Source organism: Hipposideros armiger, unplaced genomic scaffold (assembly GCF_001890085.2).
Source record: "Hipposideros armiger isolate ML-2016 unplaced genomic scaffold, ASM189008v1 scaffold_416, whole genome shotgun sequence".
NCBI lineage: Eukaryota > Metazoa > Chordata > Mammalia > Chiroptera > Hipposideridae > Hipposideros > Hipposideros armiger.
In genome coordinates, this window is record NW_017731766.1 from 754,030 (window position 1) to 771,752 (window position 17,723).

Below are 17,723 nucleotides of genomic sequence, written 5' to 3' on the forward strand. Positions count from 1 at the left end.
GGTTCTCTCTGAGTCTTGTTTCTTAATGAACAGTGTTACATCAATATCCCCCAAAAATAGCTTCAGGGTGGCAAAATTTTGGTTCCCTTCTTAAGCAAGATCCAGGAGTCTTCTCTAGCAAGAATATGCTGCCTATAATTTATCGAGCCACAAATATCTATCCTGCGTGTACTTTGTGTGAACCGCTGTAGTAAGAACTCTAGATCACAGTGCTACCATTGGCTAACAATGGATCAAATCTCAGCTCTACTACATTTTAGCTCTGTGGTACAGGGCAAGTTTCTTTACCTCTCCACTTTTCAATTTTCTCATCCATAAAGCAGTAATAATACTTACATCATCTGTGTGTAGGAGCATGCCTGGAATACAGTAAATGCTATATCATTGTTACTATTATCATTATAATTTTTATCATCATCATCATTATAAACTAGACTATATTACAATATTTCATTTAATCCTTATGATACTTTTTTAAATTATTTTTTATTATGAAATATAATTTTTTTTATAATTAGTTTCAGCTGTACAACACAGTGCACTAGTTATACTTTTTACTAGATACTTTTTTTTAATTAAAGTTTATTTGGGTGACAATTATTAGTAAAGTTACATAGGTTTCAGGTGTACAGTTCTGTAATACATCATCTGTATAGCACGTTGTGTGTGAGGTAGATACTTTCATTACTTTCATTTTACAGATTGGAAAGCTGAAACCTAGAAAGATCAAGCAACTAGTCAAAGTCACTTAGCTACTAAGTTGCAGAGCCAGGATTTAAACCCAGAGTGTTGGACTCCAAGTTCACGCTCTTAACCACTACCTTACAATGATAGGATTATAAGAAATATATGAAGTACCGTGTTTGACACTCAATACATGACATTATCATTTATTGATGAAATTGGCATCATCAATGGCACATAACTTCCCTCTTAAATGAAATACTGAATATACGCCATTTGGTTCAATAAGTGACACGTTGTTAGAACTCCAACACAAAAGTCCTTATTACACTTGGCAAGAAGTGAGGTCCCAACTGCAACTTGAATGGGTAAGAATTATGGGCGAAACTAGCAGTTGTGAGGAAAAAGGAAAACCATTTTCTCCCAGGCTCCAGGACTCTGAGAACTCCAAATCCTATCAGGTTGCATAAATCTGTGCACGCCAGAACTTTCTGGCTTCTGCCCCGTTTTCCCACTTGGCCGTTCTTCCCTCCATGCTATGGGATTTTCCACACGCCTCGGCTAGCACTCATGAATGGCTCGTTCCACGCTGTAATTGGGCGCCTGAGTCCAGTCATCCATTGATTTTTAGGCACATACTGAAAGTTGTGCTCAGGATTAGAAGAACCCTTCATTCCTGAAATAAGCACTTTTTACAGCAATGTCAGCAAGGCAAACATCAGCATTAATTAACAGTGACTTCAGAACACGTAATGCCTTCCATTAGACCTGAAGGGGACTGGAGAGAGGAGGACAAAGGACAACACTGTCATCACCACGTGTCTGGGGACAAAAGGAGCTAAATTCAGAATGCAGAGGTAGACTCCCGTTTGCTTAAAAATAGAAGGGATGTGTTTAGGAACCTCTAGTGGCTAATGAGGGAGCCGGTTAAACCAGACGACTGCTCTGTCCGAGTGCTGGCATCCTGCCTGGTCAGTGGGACGTTACCTTGGTGAAGACCTGTAAATAGCACAGGTGTCTTAGCCTTAAGGAAAGACGAGAGAAAGCGTTCTGAGCACGAGGACTTGTGTCATTCGTTTGACATACCTTTTTAAAGCACAAATCTGGAAGAAAAAAAAATCAGTTCTTGTTACTGCCTAACACCATTTTCACTGATAATAAAACACTGTCTTTCCCCTGGCCCCCGGATTCGTTACCATAACCAATTACCATATTTGGTGGCTTTGAGCAGCAGAAATTAATCCTCTCACCGTTCTGAATGCTGGTAATGAAACCGAGGTGTTGGCAGGGCCATTCTCTCTCTGCAGGCTCTTGGGGAGGATGATTTCTTGCTTCCTCCCTCACTTCCGGAGATGCCAGCAGTCCTTGGCATTCCTTGTCTTGTAGATGCATCACTCCCATCTCCTCCTGTCTTCATACGGACTTCCCTGTGTCTCTCCGTATGTCTCTGTTCTCCTACAGGGACACCAGTCATTGCACTAGGGCCCACCCTACTCCAGTATCAACTCATTTTAACTAGTAACATCTACAAAGACCCTATTTCCAGATAAGCTCACATTCTGAGGTGCTGGGTGAACTTGAATTTTAGGGGGACACTACTCAGCCCAGCACACTCCTCTTCCCACTCCCCAACTTCCACAGCGGAGCTCTAGCCGTAGGGGCCTCACCTCAGTTCTCTGAAAGTGCCCAACTCTTTCCCACCTTAGCCCCTTTGCACTTCCAAGTCCCTCTGCCTAGAAGGCTCCCCGGCTGCCATCTCTTGGCCTGGTTGGTGGCTTTTCACCCTTCAAGTCTCAGTGTAAATGTCACCACCTCAAAGAAACCCCTCTTTGCCCACCCTACTTAAGCTCCTGAATTCCATTATCTTTTCTCAGTCTCTACATTGTTTCTGTTCTGGTGTTTAGCACCATGTCAATGCGTTGTTGTTTTTTTCTTTTTTGAGGGTCTGTGTGTGTGTGCGTGCGTGCATGCGTGTGTGTGCTCTTAGCTTTCTCACTCAAATGTAAAGCTTATCCACCAGGAGTTCCACAACTAATTTGTTCCCTCCTAAGTTTGTTCACTAGTACCAGTGAAGTCCCTGTCACATATCACTTACTGAATAGTTGTTTATTGAAGAAACCACTTGAGTAGCTGCTAGTCTATGCAAGGCCAAGTGCTAGGCACTTGGGAGACATGGAGTGTGTGAAATGTCATCCCTGCCCTCAAAGAATTTAGGCTGGAGCTGAGGTCGGAGGTAGACACAGATAATTCTGAGATTTGATGGGTTAAGTTCAAACGGAGAGAAGCTGCAAAAGCGCTGCACCAACTCAGAGCCAACAATTTAGCAAAGCTGGCAGTCTCCAAGGAGTGGAGGGACGCAGGTGGAGACAGACTTGGAAAGTTGCTTTCAGAGCAAAAGGAAGATGGTATTGATGCAAACAGTGGGAGCTAATCCAGAGTGTGCACGACAGTGAGGAACCTCCAGGGCATTTGGCGCATCTGTCGGTCGGGCACAGTGGAGCCATATGGAGTGTGGGGTTCTGCACCCGGTGACAGCGGCAGGCGAGGCACTCAGGCGGAAGGTGCAGGGGCTGATGCCTGTTCCACCTGGGGTTCTCGGGCCCTGGTTCCTGGACCTCCAGAGGCCTGGAAGCCATGTGTGTTTAATGAGCTCTGACACACATTGGAGACTCAGGGGAAGCGTTCGCCGCCCACCCTTGGGTGCTCCTGGCAGCTGAGGCAGGTTCTGCCTGGCAGTCTTCAGGTTCCTGTTTCAATCCCTCCCCTCCAGTTCCCACTCTCAGAAGATTTTTTAAGCCCCAGATTAAACTGACTCCTGATGCTCCTGGAGCAAACAGCACTCAACCTTTTCCTCTAAGAGACAGCTGATTTAGAAGAGCTGCCTTTTCTGCATCTTCTCCTAACTCCTTCTGGTCCTGCCGGTGCAGGGGCTGGAGCCTGGATGGAGTATTCACTCTCAATAGGCCCACTTCCCCTAAGAGTCTGCACTCAGCCGTGTGTCAGTGGGGCAGGGTATCACTGTCGTGTAACAGATACCAAATGCAAAGCTGTGTCTGTGATCTGCTGGTCGGAAGCAAATGTCCTGGAGGAAGGAGATACTTGAGAAAGGCACACGCACATGTAAAGGAAGACAGCACTACTTAGGGTTCCCGGGGGTGTGATGTGGGCCTTGCACCCTGAATATGTTGGCGGAGTAACTCATGTAGGAGCTCCCATTCTGGGAGGCTGAAAGGGAAAACCCATAAAAAGTGCTTAGCACCAGGGCTGCCACATGGTCAACAACCGTTACTGTTGGCGACCATTCCTGTTAATGTTTTCACGTCGTTCATGAAGGTGGAGATCCCCGCAGCACCCAGGGCAAGGCTGGGCCCTCCTTAAACACTTGCTGATGTATTGGCTAAGGGGACATGGAGAGAGAGTGGGGGTGAAGAAGAGGGGAGGTTCCACATGGCTGAAGGTGGCTGGAGGTGAGAGGTCACAGAGAACAGAGCAAGAGAAGAGGAAGAAACAGCTGCCATGGGAGGTGGAATGTGAACATTAAATATTTAAGTAGACTTTGCGGCACGATGTGAATAAGACTGTGCTCTATGTTTCCTTTTACCAGACTACATACATCGATTGTTAAAGTTTCTAGAGTAGGTTTGGTTGAGTCACTATGTGTGGTAGCATTAGAGACCAGATTCTGGGCTAAGGAGGCCCAGTGGCACGCAGTCACATCTATGCGTATAGTAAAGACGAACACTGTGTTGGTTTCCTAGGGCCGCCATGATAAATTACCACAAACTTAGTAGTTTAAAACAACAGAAATTTACTCCTTCACAGTTCCGGAGGCCAGAAGTCCAAAATAACCCCAGGGCCACACTCCCCATAGGAGCTGGCTGGGAGAATCCCTTACTTGCCTCTTCCAGCTTCTGGGGGCTCTTAGCATTCCCTGACTTGTGGCCACATCCCTCCATTCTCTGTCTCTGTGACCACATTGCCATCTCCTCTATCTCTGTCCCCGCTCTGTTTTTCCTCCTATATCCTCAGGACTAAGACAGTACCTGGCCCATAGAAGATACTCAAATAAAAATTGGTTTAATGAATATATAAGTAAGTAGCATTAGAAATTTTGATTATATGTCAACTGCTCTGCATAAAGCTTTATATTTACTTCATTGTATCTTCATCAAAAACTCTTTGAGGGGGTGGTTATTATTTTCTCAGCACCATACACCTGAGTTGCTGCTGAAGCCGGAAATCAAAGTCAGGCCCGCCTGTTATCTAAGCCCTTTTCTGTAATACCACTCTGCTTTGCAGTACTTTGAGAAAATGGATGAAAATTAAGATAAAATAGAATGGTAGGATTTTATCCAATCTTAAACTTCTTTCTACCTGCCTAAAGGCATAGTCAATACCATTCCTTCATTCCTTCAAGGAATATGTCCTGAGCATCTTTACAGCTCAACACACTATACTGGGTGATAGGGACTCCCAGGCAGAGGGGCTTAAAAGTAGTGTCCAGCTCTCTTTTTTCATTTACCATTTCAATAAATAAGTAATGAACACCTACTATGTGCCAGTCATTGTTTTAGTACCTGGTCCAACTAGACTGTCCCCTTCCAAATTACTGTAACTGTCTGTCCCTTAATGCTTAGCTCTCCATCTCAACAACCCCTATCTTCCTTGGTTCTACCACTCTATTGCAAAAAGCTTTCTTCTATATAGCAAAAGATGCTGCCACAGTTGGCTCCAAGATTATATAACACCAGCCCAGTGATGACAAATCAAAAGGAGCCTCTATGTCTTCCTGTTCCCTAAATTGTAACTCCCAGGAAAGACTTTGATTGGCTTAGGTTCAAGTCATGTGACTTCCTTTGAACCAACATGGTGGCTGGAGGAACATATTATTCAGAAAAGCCAGGCCTGGATCACCTGCCTCCCTCTGTGGTCAGCAACCCCATCAGAATCACACGGTTGGAGCAACAGGGAAGCAATTGTCCAGAGGAAGGGGGTGACACAGGCCAGATGCGATAGTCAACATCCACCACCCTGCTCAAAATGCAATGATTCATCAACTGCCTACCAGATCCTTAGGGACAGGGATACTGTCTATCTTGTTCACCACTGTTTTCCCATGCTGATGACTGTTCCTAGGATATATTAGCTCCCCAAAAAACTATTGTATTCACGGGATGAATTAAAAGAATGACATTTTATTATCTGAAAAAGCCATGATTTGCAATATAGCATTCTTCACAATGAATAACTAAATACTGCTGTTATGCCACACTATTATTGAGGACTGAAGATCTAGGGACTAGGAATACTAATACTTATGCTACATAACTTACCAGGCTTCCCTGATGATTAAATGCTATTAGATTGTGAAAGGGTTTTGAAAAGTATTAAACAACATACAAATACACGGCATTTTGTTGTTAATAGCCAGCTAGGAAATGAATGCTCAGCAGAATTATCTAAATAAGCTCTTAAAGGGGAATGGCATAAAACAGAACTCTGTAAACTTTCAAATGGGAAGAAATAGGCAGCAAAAGATGATTTTCTAAAATGATGAGTTTGAGAAGAATGATTCAGCAGTGAATGTCAGTGCAAAACATTATTTAGGAAGTCTGGACATACTTCTGATTAAAGATATTTTCAGTGACTTCAGCATAAATAATAAAATCCCAGGCATGAGTCTATTCACTTAACTCTCCCAGCTAACCAGGATTAGAGAGCCTGAGCTCACACCTCCCATCACGTGTCCTTGACTGCTTTTAAGGCATGGCATATGTACGTTCAGTTGTACGTTCAGTGCCCTAGGTCTCATCATTTTAGGCTAGGTGTCACCCTCCTGGAAAAAAAACAAATGGAAAGGAAGCCAGACTTCTGTCCATAAGTCAACAGACCAATTCCATTAAACATGAGTTAAGGCACAGATAACTGCTGTCATGGAGACCAGGTTAGGTCAGAAGAGCAAGACTGTGTGTCCCTCACAGTCGCAAAGTGGGAGAGCAGTCTAGGGAAGGTAGGCAGCTTCACAGGGTCAGTCTGAGTCACAGGCTGGCCAGTTGGCTCTGCCATCCTCAACATGTGGTTCTAAGGACACCACTGCACTGTTTTGCAGCCAACAGGAAGGGGGTGGGAGGAAGAGTCCTGGCAAGTAGTTTTATATTTATGAAGATGACCTAGAAATTGTACCGTATTTCCCCATGTATAAGACACACCCTTTTTCAAAAAACTTGGGGTCTAAAAACTGGGTGCATCTTATACAGTGGTTGTAGATTTTTTTTTACTTGCATTTCCCGCTTTTTTCGTGCTTGTTTTTGCACTCATACAACCACTGTATAAGACACACCCAGTTTTTAGACCCCAAGTTTTTCAAAAAAGGGTGCATCTTATACATAGGGAAATATGGTATATATTGCTCCCATTCATATTCCATTGGCCCTAACTTAGTCATATGGTCGCATACAATCCCAAGGGGGGCTGGGCACTGAAATATCTAGTTGATGACCATGTACACAGATATCACTTAGGACAGGTAGGGGGTTATGTCTAGCAGGAAAAGAGGACTATGGATACTAGGGAACAAAGTAGCAGCGTCAAATGTATCACGCATATATTGAGTTTATGCTATGTTTGAGGCTTTCAGCTGTAAGACAGTGGTCTGCATTCCAGAAGGAAACAAACAAATATACGTAGATTTCCATGAATGAATGAATGAATGCATTATCAATTGATCACGTGAGTGATTGGTGGACATCCAAGTCCTTCTTTAGTCGTTTTTTGTGCTGGGAAGTGAGGTCCTGTGGTTAAAAGTTTATGCTCTGAAGTCACACCCAAGTCCAAGTTCCACATTTGCCACTTGCCCCACCAAAGTGTGTTCTGGGAACTTTCTTGAGTCTGTTTCCTGTCTGTAACTTGTAACCAGTAATTACTGCTTTGCATTGTGAGGTTTCATTGAGATAACAGATAAAAAGCCCTTAGCACGATTCCCAGTAGTCAATGAGTGTTGGTCCAAATCCTCTGCTTGTGCCAAAGTGATCTCCCCTTGATGGTCAAACTTAATTTCCAGGCTAAATGTCCTTGTTTGCATCAGTTACCCTGTCCTTCTAGATTTTATGCACATGTGTGAGTATGTGCACACACTAATGCACATACACAGGTATTATTGGAGTCAAAACCAACTTAATTGATATTTCTCCATAAAGCCAACTATTATGGCCCTAGTCAAGAAGTCATCTCTCCACTTTAGAATTCTTGGATGCTGATTAAGTCACTCTTGCATTTATCACATACCAATACCTTGGCACAGTGTCTGGCATGTAATATAGAAACCTAACACATTTTGGGTGGATGGATAGATCGATGGATAAAAAATTTATATTTTCTGGCAGCTCCATCGGAATTTATTTATCTTGATAAATAAATGTATACCCTCTGTTCAACCCAGTGCTTTGCCCATCCACAGCAAGGGCTCACTCAATGTGTGGATGGGAAGAAAGGGGAAGGAAAATCAGTGAAACAGAAAATCAAAAGCAGTGCCCACCTGGACCCATTCTTCTTTCTGTTGAAAGGAGTTATTGAGAAGAGAAGCTGGGAGTTGACAGCCACTGTCTGGACTATCTCCCAGGGCCTTTTTAGAACAGGAAAGTTAATTATGGAACCAGATTAACAGTTTCTTTTTTGATACAGTCGAAGTAAAACCAGCAGGATGCAATTTAGCTCTTCCCCACTTTCCAAATAGCAGCAAATTTTCATACAAAACAAAGAGACACTTGAATTGCAAATTACTTAGAGAATCAGCTAGCAACCCCAACGGAAGAATATTCTGCTACTTTCAAAACCCTGCTGTTGCCATTTCGGATTTAACCATGTCGTGGGACATTCCACAAAGGCTTGGGCGGCTTGCTGTTTCAACTCTGGGCCAAGTGGAGAGGAGGAGTGATTCATTAAGGCAGCATGGTCTTTCCGCAAAGAACATCTTTCTCTTCTCCAGATCATGTCTAACTCTCCGATCTCCAGTCTCCACTCACAGAATTGGGGCTGATGGGTTCCTAGAGGTCATCTCTTTCACGGGTGTCAGGAACAAATGCCCATGAGGGCAGGCAGAGACGTCAGTGAATACACAGGTGGTCAGGGTACGTGTACCCATCCACTAGGAAATGGGTGAGGACTGGGGTCAACTTGGAACCCGCATCTCACCATCGGTGTCATCTGTGAAGGCTAGTCCATGGTCAGTTGTGGGTAGATAGTAGATAGTTCTGACAAATCTGTAATCTGAATTCTTACTTGAAATGTTTTTTGGGGTTTTTTTGGGGGTTTTTTTAGCTGTGGGTATAGAATTAATTTTTTTTAACTGCCATCTATTGGCTGGGTATGGTGGTGGGCCACCACTTTACAACTTCTGATCTAGCTCAACTCCCTCCCTTAATAGTAGGGGAAACAGAGGCAGAGAAAAGGAATTCGTTTATACAGGTCACAGAGTGATGGCATCTTCTAACTTCTCATTCAGTTCCTCGTTGGTGACACGACACAGCCTTCCTGAAGTCCCTGTCCCCTGCAGGACACAGGGCAGCATTGTTTTCACAGGGGCAGTTATAATACCATTTTTTCCTGATTCAAATAAATAATTTCTATATTTGGCAAAGGGTCTAGAAGATAGAGCAAGGGAAAGGGAACATAAAACTCACACGGGGGTGCGACTGATTTTATTTCTAGAGGGACAGGAGGCTGAGGCAGGAACCAGTCTGAAAACAGGTTGCTTCCAGACACAGCCACTGGAGGGCGATGCGGCATCTGAGCTGGATTAGCCCCGAATAGGTCCTAGGGGAGGTAGGACTAGACGGAAAATGCGCATGCGCACAGCAGCCAGGCAGGTGGCAGAAATGAGTCAAGGAGGCCAGATGGGGAACATGGTGAAGGAAGCAAATGTTTCTAAAGGACTCGAATTTGGCCCATGTCACTGTGTGGAAACGCACAAGGTGTTGACAGGCCTTTTGGTGTTTTTTTTTTTTTTTCAAGTGAAGCCTGAAATCTAAGTTTTTATGCAAAACTTTTCAAGGTAGTTCAATTTTTTTAAATGTGAGTCAAACAAAACATACAAAGGAGCAGGATTTGGTTGCAGACTTCCTCTTTGTGGCGTCTGCTTAGTGACTCACTTCTGGGTGGACCAGGCACTGGGCAGGTCACTCAGCTGGGTGGAGAGATGTGTGTGATCCGCCCCGTCACAGGCCAGCATGCAGGGATGGCACAGAGATGACAGAGTCAGGAGGACAGGGCTGAGGAAGCAGAGATGGTCCATGGCCTAGGGCAACAGTCCCCTGGGGAGAGGGCTGCAACCCGAGCTCCCCTGCAGCCTGAACAGACCTTCAGGGGAGAAAATCTGTGCAAATCTGAAGCACCCACTGTGGTCTTTCACAGTGTGTGTGTGTGTGTGTGTGTGTGTGTGTGTGTGTGTGTGTGTGTGTGTGCGCGCGCGCGCGCGCGGGCGCACATAGCAATCTTTACTTTGCTAAAATAATATTGATTATCTATTATCTCCCTTGGCAACCCTGTGGAAGACTCCTCCGTTTTCTCCAAAGGGGAAATGTGAAAGCCAGTAAGGAAAGCCATGGGGTGTCAGCTCTTTCCATTTCGCTGGGGTGGATTGCTGAGTAGATGGAGACAGCAGTAGAAGGAGCCCTTGCATGGGGCTCATTTCCATTCTAACCTTTCTCTGAGACTCCGTGTCGTACTTTGTAAAGTGAGAATTATGTATTAGTGAGGGTTTTTTATTGAAAGAGACAGAAAACCCAACTGGCTTTAAGCAAAAAAAAGATATGAATTGGTTCACACGACTGGAAAGTTGAAGCATTTCAACCAGAGCTGGATCCAAGTGCCCAAACAGTATCAGAACTTGGTGCCTCTTGTTGGAAGCTGCAGCCACGATTTCCCACGCTGGCTGCCAGCAGCTCGAGGTAGCATCCTCAGCATGCTATGTGGGGCAGAAGTAACTCTTGTTGTCCCATACATTCTCAAAGTAAGTTTCTGGACTGTGTTTCATTGGCCTGAATCAGGCCCTGTGCCCAATCCCAAACCAGTTAAAGTGGCATAGGAAGTGAAGTACACTGAATGGGTGGGCCGGTACGCGTTTCAGAGCACAATTAGGCTTTTAGCTAGAGTCTATGGGAACATTATGTACATTGTGGCAGATAGCAGATCAAGTAGCGAGCCTGATTCCCTGGTAGGGATAAACCTTCCTGTTGAAACAACTTCCCGGGAAAATGTCCAGCCTGATCTATGGAGTTTGTTTAAAGCTGGAGCCATCCAGCTGGAGAGAAAGGGGCAAAATACTTGATGAGCGCCTGATGCCGAAATGAGGTGGTCCATTTTGTATTTCTTTTCTCTCTTGTGTCTCTTAGGCTTGCCTTAATAGGAGAATTGGGACTGGTGACACTTGTTTCAATGAAAGCAGCAGTGTGAACGGTGAGTAGCTTTTCTTACTATTCATTGGTTATAAGAGGTGGACTCCTCTTTGGTGCCAAGATGCGCTTTATTAAACTACCATTTCTTCCTCCAACCATTTAAACAGGTATCAGCTGGCCTTATTGCTAAATCACATGCCAAGTATATGACTTACCTTTTACCTTTTCTTTCTATCTATCTGTCTATTCATATATTCATTCATTCATTCCCCATAGCAATAGGGAACCATCAAGGTACAGATCACTTATGTGTTCTTGGCTGCAGGTAACAGAAAACACAGACTCAAGATGGCCCAAATAATAAGAAGAAAGTTATTAGCTCTCATGACAAAAAGGTCTGAAATAAGAAAGGTCCATAGTTGGTTAATCAAGTAGCTCAAAAATGTCACCACAACCTGAGTTCTATTAGGTTGGTGCAAAAGTAATTGTAAAAAAAAAAAATTACAAATAATGGCAAAAACCGCAATTACTTTTGCACCAGCCTAATAACGTCTTCAGTGGGCTCTCTCTTTGGTCAAAACTGTGTCACATACCCTTGCTTAAATCAATCTGTGGCCAAGCAGATAGGACCGCCATGATTGGCTTAGATCAATCATCAGTCCCTTCCTGGGGCTAGAGGTGGGACCTACATCCCCTGAAGCATGTAGTCACATAAAGGAGAGTGAATATCTGAACAAAATTAAAGTCTTGTTAAAAAAGAGAAAGGAAGGATGAAGGGTTATTGCCGAGACAATCAGCAGTATCTGCTATAAGGTGATACTTGCAAATCTCAATGGTGCTTCCTCCAAGATGAATGCTTGTGCAGGTACCTAAGTTTCAGGGTGTCGTATACTCCATCACTGAAGAAAAAGCAGGCACTCAGCCTCAGCTAGGCTTTCCCCGAGTCATGGATAAAATTGAAGAAATATTTAGAAATACTTTTGACTCAATATAAAACCCACGGCATTATCATTATACTGTATGCAGACTGTGTCTCCAATTTGCATAATTATAAACTCGTCCTCAAAGAGTAAACATCGCTGCCAACTTTTAAAAAAACAAACTACAAAGCAGTATTAAATATGCATTGCTAATCTGACTTTTTAATTTGCCTGGGATCTTCACAAAGACCCGCACAATTCTGTAGATAAGAGTGCTTAATAAAACCTTCCACCTGTCTGAAAAGAAGTCAACTAGAATAGAAAAGCTAAAACCCAATTTTTTTTGGGGGGGTAAAGAATTTGAGTTGATGCCTGAAAATTACCAGGAGGACTTCATTGTATTAAAATGACTCTCAAACTCATTATTCATTGTGTCTTGACTATCACCATTCAGGTATAGGGAGTTGCTTTGTGCAGCCAAAGGAAGACAACATGTCCTTAGATGTCTCCATTCAGTTTTTAGAGACATATGTGAGCTATGTGTGGTCTTATATTTGAATATGTATAGGAAGTATTGAAGAGGTGCAGAAAAACTTTCTTGCCCCCAAATCTCTCTCGTATTGATCTACTTAAAATGTTCACACCAGTCCCTGATTCAGGCCTTGCAAGACTCAGCTACAGTACAAATATGCTACCTGGCCAAGGTGTGCTGTTTTTATACACCTCGATTTGAGTTCATTGTTAGTCCCAATGATGACTGAGACACAGGATACAGATGAGTATATGCGTAGAGATGAGGCCTCCTGGAACTATATTACAAATTATTATATATGTGCTTAATATTTATATATGTCTATATAGTGTGTATCTATATGTAAAATAGAGGTAAAGGTTATGTATAAACATACAACACACATATATACAATGTCACATAAGTCAGTTCCTTTTAATACAAGCTATTCTATAACCTTCTTTTTAAACTCAACAATACATTATAGATATCTTCCCATTGTAGTGTATGTGTGTTTGTCTACACATCATTTTTTAGCATTGTATAGTATTACATCTCTGTACTGATTATTACATTCAATACATTTAGCATTGAATAGTAAAGGTATGAATGGTAATGTATTTACTCAGTCTCCTGTTGAAGGTTATGTCCTTGCTAGTTTGCAGTTTTACTATTTTAAATTATACCAAACATTCATGTGCACAGAGATCTTTCTCCACCCAAATGGTTATGTCTTCAGTCAAGTTTCTAGAAGGGTGATCGGTGGGTCAGTGAGAGGTTCGCCAGCTGTGGTAAGGGGACAGCCATAAGAACTAGGATCCTGACACTGCCCTTGGGCTAGGAGAGCACCCTCTGGGGCCTCTGGATATGCCTGTGAAGCCTTGAGCTCCTACAGAAGGAAAGGGTTCAACGACGAGAGGAAGAAAATGGGGACAAAGTAGGGAGGGAACTTTGTCTGTGAACTGTGAACTCTGCTATTGCCCCATTTTTATCCTGTGCTGTCATGGAACAATAAGAGAATTACTGTCCTTACCAGCAATCATATTTATTTTTGTGTTCACTTGGCAGTAATGTCTGTCTGTCCTTTGTCTGGACTGTAAACACTCTCTGGGTAGGAGCCAGGCCTGATTTTCTGTTGCTCACTAATGAATAGCAAATGACTGACATAGTTACATTACTGTGTGAATGTGTTTTTTGGGGTGAAAGAGTAAATGAATTACATAGAAAATATTGTGTGATAGAAAGAGATTTGGAAGGAAATGCCTAAAGAATGAAGTGTCTGTAGAATCTATTTTCTTCCCAGTCTTCTCACCCTGCACCACTTCTGTCTGTTATACTCTGTCCCACAGCAGTACAAGTAGAGGGCCATGCAACTCCAGGTGTATCCACTATTTTAGGGCAAAAGGTGATTCTTTCTCGGGAAGTACTATCCAAGGCGCAGAGCATTGTAAATGGCCATCCCTGTCAGTCAAGAGTTTATCTTTAACATAATTCACTCAAACCCTGACCTTAGGGTCAACCTCTTTTTATGACCAGCATTTGATTTATTTTTACCTTTTACTTCTTTTTCTAAACAAGGTGAGCTTCTTTGAGATTGTGGAAATCACAGAAGGGATGGACTTAGAGATGCGACTTTATACCAAATTCTATTCGTTGCAAAATGGATGGGTTCTGTAATGTGGCAGTTTGATTTGTTCCAAAACACCCTGGAAAGATGAGATTTCTTTTCTTTCCATAAATGACATTTATTCGCCTTTTCTATTTCCAAAAATGTTTTCTGTTCTATCATTCAGGGTTTTATCTAAGTTTCTCGAATTCTTGTCATCCTTCGCAGGGCAGCGAGGGTGGTTTTCATGCTGTCTGCAGTTCTCAATGTCTGTCTGCAGTTCTGTGCCCAGCAAGAGTGCTAGCTGAACAGGACATCCTACACCCATCATTAGATGACCACTCCATGGGCTTCTGGGCTTAGGGTAATATTGACTCTAGAAATCCTTCAACAGTCCCCACGGAGGAAGAGAGGTTGCTCTGTAGCTAATCAAAGTGAAGTTAGGAGACCAACAGCATTAGCTTCTGCTGGTAGCTCCTTAGAAATGCAGAATCCCAGACCTAGTGAGTCATACATTCTCTCAAGACCCTCGGGTATTTGGGATGTATATTGTAGACCTAAAGGGCAATTCCTTGGAGTCTTCTCCCTGATATCTTCCTGTTTCCAAACTATCTCCCTGCTTTAACCAACAAAATGGAGCACATGCGAAGTAGAGAAGAACTGAAAGTTGCATTATTTCAATAGCTTATACAGTGATCATGTTAGGCAAAAAGATCTTCTTTGCCAATTTGAAGGATGTTGTCTCCATTTAAAAGCACCTATTTATTCCTTGGAGCATTTCACCCTTTCCAAAGCAGTTTCCCCTCCAGTCCCTCATTTGTTCAGTGGCAGCCCTCCAACAAGGCCAAACCAGGCAAAACCACTTAAAACAGGGGAAACTGCCAGCCTCCTCTGCACCCCATGATGCGTGTTAGGAGAAACACTGAGTGAGTAGGAGTCTGGACAACTCCTTCCTCTCACTTGGTGTCATCAAGTCACTTAATGATATTGCAGGCTTAGAGCAGCCTTCTTCCAGCCTCACAGTTGTGGGGCTTCACTGTGGAAGAAAAAAAAAACAAAAAACTTTTAAACCTCCCTCCTGATCGGGCTTCAGGGATGGAGAAAAGTTCAGATACAATTTCCAGGAGAGGCTCTCTACTTTATAAAGACCTATTTATTATTGTCTAAAAATTATGTATATGTTTATTTTAAATAGGTAATTCATGCACATGGTAAAAACAGGTTTAATGTATTAGGGACATTTAGTGACAACTCAGCTTTCTGCAGAAACTATCTCCAAACTCTCTGCTCTCCTCCCCTAAAGTAACCACTTTGTATGTGTGTATCCTTCTGGTGAGAGTGCGTATCCATCCAAATACACATGTAGACACCCCCTCACCCTGCTTTTTTGCCACCCAAGTAACTGTTCTCTACCTTGATCTTTTTTTACTTAGTGTTTCTGGGAGATGGTGTTATATTAGCACATACAACATGATCTTATTCACCTGAATGGCCCCATAATATTCTGTAGTAGGAATGCACCAAAATTTATTGAACCAGTATCCTATAGATAGATATTTTGGTTGATTATAACCTTTTGCTCTTACAAACAATGCTGTAATCGATGCAGCCTTTAGAGAATTGTTTTGGAAAGCATTTGGCTTTCAGTGTTGCTATCTGACCGTTTAAGAACCATGTCGTCATTGTTTGGGCCGGGTCAGAGGGACACAGAGTAACAGAGACATATAACCAGCCACCTTAGTACCCCTCCTATGTGTTCTCTGACAGTGCTTTCCTTGTTCCTGATTCTTGGTACCTCAGCTGAGTAAGCCCCACAATGCACCTGAGACATAAATAGCACATGACTTTCCTGGAAGACTAGGATAACCAAGGCTCCATCTCCCGTCTTGGGATGTCCCAATGCAGCCCTGAGAAACAAGTGTAGAACCCTGTCATGGACGAGCTTACAGGATTTGTGCAGCGTGCTATGGGGGTCCTGGAAGAGTGGCAGAAGGGTGTGGTGGGAGAGTGCCAGCTTTCAGGTCAGTGAATTTGAATTGTGTGGGCAGGCCCCTAAATTAAGACACTGTCACCAGAAAAGGGGGGATTGGAAGCTGGGCAGGCAGAAACTATAGGTGCCCACTCTAGGGGGTGTTCAAGCAGATTCTTTATCAGTGACCCTTTGTCACCATCCCTGCTATTACTGAACCTCCCTGCCTCTCTGGTCATCTTTCCTCAACAAGGTGAGATCACCTCTGAGATCCCCTCCATCGCAAGCTTTCCCCAGCTTTGTGATTTGTCATCATGGATGGGGGAGGGAGGTGTCAGGCTCAGGCATCTGCCTTACTTTGTTTGGTGCCTATGTTGTCAGATCACTCAGCACTCACCAGATGTGGGAATCCACCCCTTCCGCTTGCCTTCCTGGCCAGCTGCAAATGGGAACTATTCACAGTTGCCCCACTGAAATGCCTTCTGAATGCATGTGTTTGCTTTGCTTTTCAAATCAGTATTCTGGCCAGGGGGACAGACACACACTGAAATCGCAGCCTCGGAGTTCTGACTGGGCAAGGTTTTCCACATGTGGACAAATTGTTACAAGCACCCAGATGACTGGGCTGACAACATCATCCCCTTCTGCCAAGTGTCATGGGGAGCAGGTGAGGGGCGGTTAATGCTTAAAAATAACAGCAGCAAAGATGAAGCCACATTTGAGTTCCCATTTTATCCCAGAGTCTGTAGGGGACATGGGCATTGCGATGAAGAATACAGGACCTGAAATCAGTCTAACTGATTTGGAACCCCCTCTCCATCTATCTCTCAGTGGCTATGTCACCCTAGTACATTCGTGACCTTTCTGAACATCAGTGACGTGATCTACAAAAAAATAAAAAAACAGTAACCACACCAACCTCAAAAGGGCTGTTGCAAAGATCAAACTTGGCAGCCCGCAGAAAGAACTTAGCCCAGTATCCGACATACCATAAGCTCACAGTGCCAGCTGGCTATTCTTGGAGATGTCTCTGCAAAGTTGTTCCTCCCTGTTTCATAAATGTACAAATTTGGGAGCAGAGAAGGTAAATCACTAGCCCAAGACCAAAAGTAGCAGAGCTAGGGTTTCAACTTGAGTCCACTTGCCTCCTGAATTCTTCAGATATTTACTGGGTGCCTCCTATGGTCCAAACACTGGGATAGAGCAGCAAGTGAGGAAGGCACTGACTGGTCCTCAGGGAGCTGATGGTCCAATGAGATGGATGGAGTTCCTTGACATACCGCCCACCCACCCACCCACAGCCTTTGTGAAGCCCACCGGGCTCCTAGCTAAAATGCCCCCTGGATACTCTTGGCAGTAGCTGCAACAGCTAATATTTATCGAGTGCTCGTTTCATCTTCCCTGTAACCCTGTGAGGCATCTGCTGTTATTAGAAAAAGCAGAATGACTCATCAAGGTCATGTAGCTAGAAAATGGTGGAGCTGGGATTCGAGCTCAGGCAGCATACCATTACAGTTCATTATATTATTTCCAGGGAGGCAAGGTGACTTGCGACTGGGATCTGAGCTAGAACAAAAGGCTATGTCACCACCACAGCCCACATGTAATCGCATATAAGACGTGTCCCATTTTTTTGTGCCCT

At 43.6% G+C, this 17,723-nt stretch overlaps 1 protein-coding gene across 2 annotated transcripts in view; it reads left to right on the forward strand.

Annotated features, from left to right (window-relative positions):
* Window positions 1-17,723, forward strand: part of ATP10B (ATPase phospholipid transporting 10B (putative)) — a 260,075-nt gene that overhangs the window by 92,212 nt on the left and 150,140 nt on the right. Inside the window, exons 1-2 of one of the 2 annotated variants that reach the window (XM_019664098.1) lie at window positions 10,882-10,894; window positions 11,073-11,136. The gene's annotated coding sequence lies outside the window, so the exon portion shown is untranslated. Of the gene's footprint in view, window positions 1-10,881; window positions 10,895-11,072; window positions 11,137-17,723 lie in introns of those variants that run through there. The other variant, XM_019664097.1, reaches the window with a different exon arrangement.